This window comes from Pelodiscus sinensis, chromosome 7 (genome assembly GCF_052426305.1).
Source record: "Pelodiscus sinensis isolate ZL-2025 chromosome 7, ASM5242630v1, whole genome shotgun sequence".
NCBI classification, from domain to species: Eukaryota; Metazoa; Chordata; order Testudines; family Trionychidae; genus Pelodiscus; species Pelodiscus sinensis.
The window spans coordinates 28981993-28994063 of record NC_143058.1 but is presented as its reverse complement, the minus strand read 5'-3'; the positions used below and the strand labels follow the sequence as shown (position 1 = coordinate 28994063).

Sequence of the window (12071 nt, the reverse complement as noted above, 5' to 3'; positions counted from 1 at the left end):
CACTTTGTATAAATGTAGAACATGCCAATGGATGAGTGGCAAATATATTTTAAAAGCTTCTGAGTTAGTCTGTAACAGGAAAAACTCAAGATATTTATGTTTTTAAATATATTTTAGTCAGTTACTTGCATTTAAATACAACTCTTCAAAAATACCTAGTTCTTGTGATGTTTTTTTATAGTTAGTTAAAAGATTTCTGTACAATTAACAAGGGAATAGCTCCAGCGTGGAAGGGTTGCATGGGTGCAGAATCAGATCCTGTATCTTGAAAATATGCATAGCCCACGGACAGATGTTTTTTGCTTTCTTTAATGAGGTAATCTTTGATGCATATCTATGTGCTTGGTGAGAAATTGCCTTTAAGTTAATTCTGGTCAATCTATCTCTAAACATTCATAAAAGCAGCTATCACTGTAGCATCTAGTACATTAGCATCTAGTTACATTATAAAAGCCTCTTAAAGTAAATTGATGTGTCTATACATATAAAAGAGAGGCCTGCCAAGGTATCACTTCTGTGTTTTCTGATTAAAGTTTGTTGACATGCTGAGGAAATCAGTGAATATGACAATGATTTTGTCAGAGGTTACAAAAAGGAGTTAGTTTATATAAAAGTCACTATTTCATATGACAGATAAAGTTGAAAATTGAGTAAAACCAAAATTTTGCTGTATTTCTGCCTTCTGTGTGGGTCACATAATTAATTGTTTGGCTATTTGGTTTGTAAATGCAAATGTAATTCTGGGGCAAAGTTAAGAGTTATTTTCTGCATCAAACTTGTACCCTTTTTATAGCCTTTATAGCTCTAATGACTCTTCTCACCCCAACCCCCCAAAATTCTAGCTTTTCAGATCTCTTCTGCCATAGGTTTTTCATAATGGTTAATTTTCTGTTTCCACCTCCCATGAGATCAGCATCAGGCATTGCTATCACTATGTGCTTCCTATCAAGAACCAAAAGATTTACCTTTGGGAACCACTGATTTTATTCTTTTAACTGCACTGGAAACCAGCTGCAAGGCATGATGAATAAGCAACTCCACCCCACTATCCCAGATGGATACTAAAAACCTGCCTACTCTCTGGTCACGTCTACACAAGGAGATTATTTTGAATTTACTAAGTTCAACTTCTGGGCACCAGACTTTACAAATTTGAAATTCTGTGTCCTCTCCACAGGGAAGAATTGAATGTAGCCCAAGGCAGGCACCATTAATGTGGATGCACTACCTTGGACTCAGAGCCCCAGGAAGCACTATGGGGAGCTGCTAGAAGTCTCCTGGAGGCCAATTAGCTTGAATTAGTGACACTGGAGTATCTACAATAACATTATTTTGGACCTACAAGTTCAGGATTAGCATTATTCTTCATGAAAAGCAGGACTACCGAGTTTGAATTCCCGACCCCTTATTCTGGAATAATGGGTAGTGTGGATGCATTACTTATAAAATCAACCTTGGGGCTCTAATTTCAGTCTAATGTCCTAGTATAGACCAGGCCTCTGTGGCTTGCAGGTGCTTTAAGGAAAATTAAAAATGCCCTGGTCCTCTGCCAGTCGGCTCATGGGAGAAGAAAAACCTCCCTAACTCTGGCTAGACCCTCAGAAACTTTCAGACTGGTCTCCCTTTCCTTGTTTGCATGGAGAGGGTGGACTTTTTGAATGGAGCTAAAAAAGGCTACATATGGCCCTTGTCCTGAGCAAAATCCTAGGAGCAGAGGAATGCTGACCAATCAGCACCTCTTTCCCAAAGCTGGCCAATGGGTGCCAGAGACTCCCAAAGGGAGGAGCTACCTATTGCCCCTCCCTTACTAATGGGACTATGCCCCTTTTACCTCTGACCCCATCAAATTTCTCCATCTGTTGATGCAGGGGGGTGGCATTTATTTCAGTGAATTTGAACACCATGCCAGATAACAAAATCATTCCAAAGATAAGCACTTCACAAAGAGTTTCTAAAGCATGGTTTGTAAAATGTTTACATAGCACTAATTGGTGTAGGTAAAGACCAGGCTAAGCTGTTGCTATGTTTGGCCATTTATTTTAAACTTGATCTCAGAAACATGGTGGGTATATGAATAGAATACAGAGACATTTCCATGAAATGGTTCACTTGTTTTATTTGCCTTTTCAGGGGTTTAATGAGCTTATACAATAGATCTGGCTGCCAGAACCACCGTGGGGAGTGCACACACAGCACATTGTACAGCCACTGTTATACTGCTCAGATCTAGGATACCTCAGCACTCACACCATGGTGCCCAGCATTGCTTCTGAGGGCAGCGGTTTTCAGATATTTCCAGATGTGAGGCAGCGCACTCACATATCAGTGATATTGAGTTTGCATGAGTATCTCTAAAGCTTGTGGTTTCTTTTCCGGAAGTGGGAGGAAACAACCATTCCAAGCAGTGCATATGACATATCTAGCATAACTTGTGTTTGGACTCAAGAATATGTACAAGTGTTGTGGGTTCAAGGCATCCTAAGCAATAGTTTTTTGAAATGCATTTTCATTCAAAGGAGACAGTCTTTATGGAAAGGGCTTCAAACTATACCTGAAGCTATGAGATCTGGGCAGATGAATATCAAGCGCTATGTATTGTATCATAGATATCATGGGAGTTGTCCAGCATTAGCCTACTTCTCTGACTTCCTATTTCACACACATAGATCTTCACTGCCTCCTGTATTACACTACATATGAGCAGGATCATGCCTGATTTTTGACAGATGCACAAGGGTAGATAGAGAGAAGGCATTACATGATCTTCTCTCCCCCATCTTTCTTCTCGTCCTATAGTTGGGTGCAATCTCATTGGAGAGTACCCACTCTGAGCTCTGCTAGTGTCTACGCAGGTCCTAGCAAGCTGCTTAAGCAAACACAGACTTTAAATATCACCTGCCTGAATGCATAGCAGAATTGTCACTGTGGTGTGCACTTGCTGAGTCAGCCAGAATTCCTCCTGAGGGCTCTCAGAATAGACTCTCTGCAGCCTTTCTTGTTCAGACCAGGACTATAATATGCAATATATTAAAATTATCTGTTTGCCTTGTGACACATCATCCAGGGTTGAACTTGTTTTTACTCTGCACTCTAGTTTGGGAACTCACTGCTTAGACAACTTGAAGTCGCAGGAGTCCCAGTAGGAAAGTATGATTACTTAAGTGTTGTACTCAGTATGCTATGCCCCTAGTGCAGTGTGCTACTAAGTCAGCTATATTAATTGCCTTACTACCTTGTACCCACTTTCTCCTAAGCTCCAACTCTTATTAGTTTATAGTCCCAGCAATGTTTTGTATGCACCATTCTTTCACTAAATTAAAACAAGGTGTTTATCTTACGCACTTGCTGAGAGCAAGGTTTTGAAAATGTCTGTTTTGTTTGTCACTTGCTTTCTCATTAAGATTAACCATTTTTAGGGTTTTTTTAACCAAAGTAAACTCCCAAATAGGCAGTGTATGTCACAAACCTAGTATAAGTAATTTACTTAGCTTCATTTTGTACAGAGCAGTTATCTATAATTCAGCAAATTAGAATGTGGGGCAATGTAGCAGAGCCAGTTATATAATCAACCTGGCAAATTATGTTACAGTAGATGCCTTCTTTTTTGCTCAATAGGTTCATCACAGTAATGTGGAACTATTACTAGTAGCATGACTAATGGTTACTTATAAATGTTATAATAAGCACAAAAGCACAGATTTACAAAGAAACCTCTAATTGGAAGATTCATGGTTAACGGTGAGAATGAGCATGTTGTAGGATGTAGAATGCCAAAAATATTTCACATACAAGCTGCAGTGGCAGTAAACAACAGCTGCACCTTGCTGCTGAGCTTCAATAGCAGCCTAATTGTTGCTGTTTATTTTGACATTTCCTGCCAACCTGCTAGCTGCATCAATAAAGTGATCTGAAAAACTTGTACACACATTAATCTGCAATAGAACATGCTTTGTAAATCATACTCATTTGCTAGAGACAAAAAAAAATTTAGTAAAGGGACATACCCCAAGCACACTGGAATCACTAGTTTGAAGCTAAACAATAAACAGAAAACTTCCTGATATAACACCCTATATTTACTCTTCCAAAAGGGGGAGAGGGAAGGAATGAAAAACAACAGGAAAATCCTCACATTTTATACGCTCAAAAAAGATGCCCAGGGGTGCAAAAACAAACATAAGATGTAGCCAAAGGAAATCATATGCTGATTATATTTAGCCTGTATGTTTATCAAAATAGTTCCACTAAGAGCAAGGGCCCATGTCCTGTGCAGCACACTGGATGCTAATCATATTGCAGGGATCCCTATGCCATGTGACAGAAACCTTGGGATTTTAAATAGCGATAGAAATGTAGCCATGTTAGTCTGGTGTAGCTGAAACAAAATACAGGACTATGTAGCACTTTAAAGACTAACAAGTTCTGTTCTGAAATTTGGTTTGTCTTTTTCATATGTGTTCATTTTTTTAAATTGTATCCTTTGGTATATATGGTTGTGACAATTTTCTTCCACTGTTTGATCTGAGGAAGCGGGTCTGGCCCATGAAAGCTCATCACCTTTAAACCATCTTGTTAGTCTTTAAAGTGCTACATAGTCCTGTTTCTTGGGATTTTACACGTTGTTTCCCTCCTGCCCAGTACAGTTCAATGAACACACAAACTCTTTGTAATTTATTCTGAGTTTTAGCTTAATTTAGTTAATGCTGATCCAGATGTCTAATCATATACAGATTTTTGTATCGAAAAACTGCTCTGTAGTAATTATTCAGAGAAACTAGAGGTTTCAGCAGCTGAGTCAAGGGAATTTGTGACTACTGCACCTTCGAAGGTGTGCGATTCAGAGTTAGCAATTGTTTTTTGAGAGTGGAGGCATAAGAACACAAGAACGGCCATACTGGGTAAGACCAAAAGTCCATCTAGCCCAGTATCCTGTCTGCCGACAGTGGCCAATACCAAAGGCCCCAGAAAGAGTGAACAGAACAGGTAATCATCAAATGATCCCTCTCCTGTCATCCGTTCCCAGTCTCTGACAGAGACTAGGGACACCATTCCTACCCAAGCTGGCTAATAAGTATTGATGGACCTAACCTCTATGAATGTATCTAGTTCTTTTCTGAACCCTGTTCAAGTGATGGTCTTCACAACATCCTCTGGCAAGGAGTTCTACAGGTAGAATATGTGCTGCATGACGAAAAACTTCCTTTTGTTTGTTTTAAACCTGCTACCTATAAATTTCATTTGGTGACCCCTTATTGTTATGTTATGGGAACAAGTAAATTACTTTTCCCTATTCACTTTCTCCATAGCTGTCATGATTTTGTAGATCTCTATCATATCCTCCTCTTAATCTCCTCTTTTCTAAACTGAAAAGTCCCAGTCTTTTTAATCTCTCTTCATATGGCACCGTTCCAAACACCTAATCATTTTTGTTGCTTTTTATCTGAATCTTTTCCAATACCAATATATCTTTTTTTTTGAGATTAGACGACCATATCTACATGCAGTATACAAGATGTGGCCATACCATGGATTTATATAGAGGTAATGGATATTCTGTTTTATTCTCTCTCTCGTTTTAAATAATTCCTGACATTGTTTACTTTTTAGACTGCTGCTGCACATTGAGTGGATTTTTTCAGAGAACTATCCACAGTGACTCCAAGATCTCTCTCTTGAGTGGTTATAACTAAATTAGTTCTCATCATTTTGTATGCATAGTTGGGATTATTTTTTCCAATATGCATTACATTATATTTATCGACATTAACATTCATTTAGCATTTTCTTGCCCAGTCACCTAGTTTGGTAAGATTCTTTTGAAGCTCTTCACAGTCTGCTTTGCTCTTAACTATCTTGAGCATTTTAGTATCATCTGAAAAATTTGCCACCTCACTGTTCACCCCTTTCTCTAGATCATCTTCTCTTTATCTCCCTGTTTTGAGCATGGGCAAAAATGAAGCAATCAATTTTGCTCCCACCACACTATCTGCTTCTACAGTCAATGACTGGGAAAAACATTAATCTAATGTTTCTGTTAAGATTATCAGCAGTGAAATAGTGACATTTAAAGCATCATCATGAGGCGTCAATGTCAATATCCTATTGACATGAAGGAATGATTCATAGTTTGCTCAGAGCTATTGTTTCAGTCTGCCAGTAGACTCTGGTAGATATCACTACACGAATTACACTCCAAAATGTAAATTTAATTTATCTCCAGTCAAGTAGAGCTAAAGATATTTGTTTGAATGGGAGCTTAGATTCAGAAGCAAAATTCAGAAAGAAAAGCAATTATAGCAATTGGCTGCTATACCTGTCAAGAGCATTCATTTAGTGCATCCAAGGGCACTTGCTTAAAAGTCTAGAAAACATGACTGAAGGAAAACTGGAAGAACTGGGATTGTTTAGTTTAGAAAAGAGAAGACTAGAAGGGGACATGATAGCAGTTTTCAAGTATCTAAAAGGGTGTTACAAGAAGGAGGGAGAAAAATCATTCTCCTTGGCCTCTGATAATAGGACAAGAAGCAATGGGCTTAAATTGCAGCAAGGGAGGTTTAGGTTGGACATTAAGAAAAACTTCCTAATAGTTAGGGTGGTTAAACACTGGAATAATTTGCCTTGGGAGGTTGCAGAATCTCCATCACTGGAGATATTTAAGATCAGGTTAGACAGACATCTATCAGGGATGATCTAGACAGTACTTGGTCCTGCCATGAGGACAAGGGACTGGACTTGACAACCTCTCGAGACCCCTTTCAGTTCTAGTTGTCTATGGTTCTATGAAACCAAATCAGTAAAACTCACTGCAATTATAAATCAGGATTGCAGATTTAGATGAGGTCTCGTAAGAGGTTTTTTTCTCCTCCCCCCAGAGGGCATATTGCTTCTAACAGGTTTTGGCTTGACAATCTTGGATACTCTCTCTAGACAATGGGTGCAGCAACAATGCAAGTTGATTTGACTTAATTTGAATAGTGGGAAGGTAGTTTGGTTACCATCACTCTCATTTTACCTACAATCAGGGTGAAGATCATGGTGACTTTTATTATATAGAAAACAGGCCACAAGGCACTAGATTTTAATGAACTTTTTTTGTTTATTTGGAACCATGATCTACAGGAAGCAGTGGGTGTTTTTGCAATGAGTCAGTCATGAAATAAGGTTAGAAGTACAAACCAATCTGAGTGAAAGGTTTTGCTTGGTTACAGTGTGGTCTTTAATAATCCATGCCATATTTCCAAACCAGGTGATGTGATAACCTCTGAGGTTACACATAGCCTACGTCTACACTAGCATGATCTTGTGCAAACCCTCTTTTGTGTCTACACTGGCATGTGCTTTTGTGCAAGAGATGTGCTTTTGCGCAAGAGCATCCATGCCAGTGTAGACGCTCTCTTGCACAAGAAAGCTCTGATGGCCATTTTAACCATAGGGCTTTCTTGAGCTAGTAATTCATGTTGCCTATCTACACTGGCCTCTTGCGCAAGAACAGTTGCGCAAGAGGGCTTATTCCTGAGCGGGAGCATCAGAGTTCTTATGCAAGAAGCACTGATTTCATACATTAGAATGTCAGCGTTCTTGTGGAAGAACTCGCGAACAGTGTAGACAGGCAGCAAGTTTTTGCGCAAAAGCAACTGCTTTTGCGCAAGATCGCACCAATGTAGCCACAGCCCTGAGAAACACATTTTCCAAACTGATCTAAGGATGTTTGTAGCTCCTATAAAAAACACCCTCCCTCCAATCTACATTTTACAAAACAGAACATTAGGAAAGTTAATGTCAAGGTTTTGAGGTCATTTTGAAAATCCCCTCCTCCCTTAAGATTGCTTGGGATAGAATGGGGCATTCAGAACTTTAGGCAATTACTTCTGAAGGTAGTGGGAATCTTCCCATTGACTTTGGTGGCGGACTCACCAGACCTTTTTAAAAAAGAAGAAACTGCTGTCAAAGCACTTAATATCAACAAGTTCAGGAAAAAGCATCAGCATGTACCACTAAAAGCAGTAGCTGGGAGGCTAATGAATATCAGACAAAGACATTACAAACAGAAGCTATAAATACAGTGGAAATAAAACAGACCACTGCTGGATGTGGTCATGTAGGAAAACCAGAGCTACAGTGTGAAGGGAAAAGGGAGGGACTGTGCTATGTTTATAAGCTATAGAAAACTTAAAGGCTTTAGAAGCAGTGACACATACAGGACCTGATTCTATGTTCAGGGTAAATGATGATTCAGTGAAGTAGGTGTTAAGTTCTACTAACTCAGAATTCTCAGCTCAGTCAAACTTTCTTTGCACACATGTAAATTATTACACAAGATGCAGAGTGGAGAATCAGGACATAAGGTCTTGTTTTCAAAAGAGCGGAGCACTTATACTTCTAATTGAAGATAATGGAAGCTGCATGCTCATCACCTTTGAAAATCAAATCCTAAGGCTGCATCTAGATTGGCATGATTTTCCAGAAATGCTTTTAACGGAAAAGTTTTCCGTTAAAAGCATTTTCGGAACAGAGCGTCTAGATTGGCACAGACACTTTTCCGCAAAAACACCTTTTGCGGAAAAGCGTCTGTGCCAATCTAGATGCACTTTTCTGCAATCTGAGCTGTCTACACTGGCCCTTTTGCGCAAAAGCTTTTGGGACTTTTGCCTGAATGGGAGCAGAATAGTATTTCCGCAAGAAGCACTGATTTCTTACAGTAGGAAGTCAGTGCTTTTGTGGAAATTCAAGCGGCCAGTGTAGACAGCTGACAAGTTTTTCTGGAAAAGCGGCTGATTTCCCAGAAAAACTGGCCAGTCTAGACACAGCCTAAATGTGTTAGCACATGACATTCCCACAAGAGCACATAGCGGCAATAATAAGATGCTTGGAGAGCAGTAGGAAGTAAACTTACCAATTATATATGGGAGTAGCAGCTCTAGTGCAGCCTGCTCTGCTGTCCTTTCCACCAATAGAGTTCAGCTTGAATCTCAGAACTGCTCTCCAGTCAGCAGAGATATCCTTCCCCACCATACCCTCTCCTCCCCCACCCCCAGAGATAGGAACCATTAGACAGGACCTTGCGTTACTTCAGAAAACCATGTACTCATTGTCAGGTACTGAGCTGACTTTTTCCAAACCCAGCTTTAATTAATATTTATAAAGCACTTTGAGATCCTTGGAAGAGGCTGCAAATAAATTGAGCTCTAGTGATAGTTGTTTATAGTAGGCAAGGAAAGAACTAAGAAGCCACATATATGTAAGTAGCTTATCTCTTATTATAATGTCTGAAAATTATAGACCTCCACAGGGTTCACTATAGACATTTTACAAAGTTTTCTGAAGTATCATGAGAGATGTTTTCACTAAAAGTGACCTAGTATTTAAACTTCTATAATTGGGAGAAGAGGGAAATGCCTTGTTTTTATCAGGGGAAGTTTTTATCTATTTTACCTCTGAATAATAACTCGTGTAAGAAACTTCTCTCACAAACTCTCAATATCAATAGTGTGCTTGTGTGCAATGGCCTTGCCAACTTCTTTGGCATAAAGGTTTCCCATAGAACCAGGAAGGGGAATCACCATTAATGGCACTTGTTTGATTGCAATGTAGAAATAGCCCTACTGCCATCCCTCCTACTTTTTATTCCATGGTGATTTTCTCCTGCTGTGCTTTTTAAGAATTAAAAGTGGTTAGACTACAGGATAGTGAATCATTGACTCTTGGGCTCTATTACCAGGTCAGACAGTGATAAGTTTAATAAAACTCCTGATCATGGAGAAGTCACTTAGTCTTGGTTTACAAGAGTAAAGGCTTCAGAAGAAAGCACACTGTGCGTGTGTGTGTCTTCTGTTTAGTAGGCTGCATCTAGACATAAAATAGCTGCCCTTTCAGCAGACAAAGGACATTTCTCTGTATTTAAAGGTGCAATACAAAAAAAAACCCCTCAGATGTAAACAAGACACACTAGCCTACAAATGCTTTAAAGATCTAGTCTTCCATTTGTTTTGTAAATGTCCAACACTAGGTTCTGCAAACTGTATTGAGAAAATGGATGGTTTCCTGGCAGTTTTTTGTTTTAGAAATAGCTGTTTAACAACTATTTGGTACAAAGGGAACATCTGACTCATCTGTACAATGCCTTCAGACAATTTTTGAATGAGGCAGAGTTTAACCACAGTGAAAGTTGTTTCTGGAATAGAAGTTTCTCTCAATTACATGGGACACTGCATTTCACACTGAGACTGCAAATATTGTTATTTTACTACTTCTTGATAAAAATCATTTTCTGGAACCGTTTTGATGAGGCAAAGTTAAATCCAGTTGATTTATCCTCGTAGGTACTAGCTGGACAAATGTAATCTTTGAGAAATGTTTGAGCAATCAAACTGTCTGGGCTCTCATGTCTTTTAGTCTCAAAATCTTTTAGATTTCCATTTGCTGCCAGCAGTATTTGGGCCAATTGGAGTGAGTTAAAAAAAACCCACTGTCTATGTCTAGGTCATTTATTGTTTACTTTAATTTTTTTAAGCTAGTAACATTTGAATCAGCTCTATTCTTCTCTGGAATATCTGGTTCACTTACAGGCTTCACTGCTGCTAATACTTTCACATTTGAAATTGATAGTTTCATCTACACAAAGTTAACCCTGTAAACCAAGCTTAAATTTAGTGATATTGGGGTAAGATGTTACAAGGCTGCTATGGCTAGGATCAACCAATGTATTTGCTCCTGGAGTGAAAACAAACTGATTAAGTAATTGAAAATGTGCTTAAAATATCCCATACTAACATCTCTGATTAAGTTGTGCTCTAGGAAGGTACTACATAATAATCTGCAGTTTTCTCTTAGCGGCAGAAGAAAAATCACTGCTAATTTCTATAAAAAGTGTCTTTCTGGTCTAGTTTTCCCTGGTAAAATATAGTCATTTAAACTATTTTAGCAGTCTAAAGTACTCAAATTTCACAGCATAGTTTGTCCCCTAGTAACCCATCATGAGGTTGGCTATTTATCCCAAATTGTACCACATTTTTTTTTATTTTTCCTCCATACTTCTCAGTAGCCTGCTACACTTTCTACAAAAACCCTGCCTCCAAATCAATAGAGCAATTGGAAAATAGCTGTTTTACTAGTAGCCAAGCCCTGCCCCTCTCTTCAGCAGTATGCATTTTGCTCTCCTTAGGGTTCTAGTTTGCTCTAGTGTGTGCCCTTCCTAATGAGCTTCAGCTGGTTCACATCACTACTCAGGCACTTGCATCAATAGAAGTATTATATCTGCCCATCCTTTTCTCTGACTCCTTTGGAAATTATGCACTCCATATACATAGAGATTGCTGTATGTCAGGCACAAGAACACTCTTTAATCTATTTTTGATAGCATATAAATATTGTGGGTTTGAAAGTTTGATGTAGACATGAATGTGATCAGATTTGTGTTCCAGCTAGGGGAGCCTGTGAAAAGAAGAGCAAAGAGCAAAAATCCAAAGGAAAACAGGAGCAGAGAAAAGGACCTAATTACTGGACTACAGAGTCAGTATCTTTCTCCTGTTGGATAAATGCTTAAATAGGTCATGGAGCCAATCTAGAACAATCATGAGGCCAGAGAGAGAAAGAATGACTGCAGTGCAGCAGCTAGGGCATTCACAACCCAGTCCTGTGCTCTAATCATGCCTTTGTTTATCCTGGGGGGAGTAATTTTGATAGGGGAGACTGAGGGAATCCAACAGTAGGATATCCCATAGCCCAGCTGTTAGGGCCCCAATCAAGTCCTTTTTCCCCCTCTCTCCCACAGAGAGGGGACTTGAACTTGGGCCTCCCCCTTGCCTGGTGAGTACCCTAAGGATAAGAACAGAGTCCAGGTTCACTCTGGGCCTAAAGTGCCTGTGGGGAAGAATTAATGTGTGCTCAGGAAACACCAGTAGCCAATCTCCCTTTTTGCCCTTCCCTCTCCCCAGCACTTGTCACCTGCCAGTGGCCCCAGAGATGGGGAGGAGCAGAGATTTGGCACACTCAGGAAAAGAGGCAAGTCAGGGGTGGGGGCTTGGAGGAAGGAGAGCAATGGGGGCAGGAAAAGGAGGGGTGGGGCAGCGACT

At 39.5% G+C, this 12071-nt stretch overlaps 1 long non-coding RNA gene across 13 annotated transcripts in view; it reads left to right on the top strand.

Moving 5' to 3' along the window:
• Positions 1-12071, top strand: part of LOC149524048 (uncharacterized) — a 241536-nt gene that overhangs the window by 119973 nt on the left and 109492 nt on the right. For 5 of the 13 annotated variants that reach the window (XR_016350011.1, XR_016350010.1, XR_016350020.1 and 2 more), the window contains exon 2: positions 5480-5541. The exons of 5 other annotated variants lie outside the window; for them this stretch is intronic. This is a non-coding gene — a long non-coding RNA (uncharacterized LOC149524048). The remainder of the gene's footprint in view (positions 1-5479; positions 5542-12071) is intronic. 3 more of the 13 variants (XR_016350013.1, XR_016350022.1, XR_016350009.1) reach the window with 1 other exon arrangement.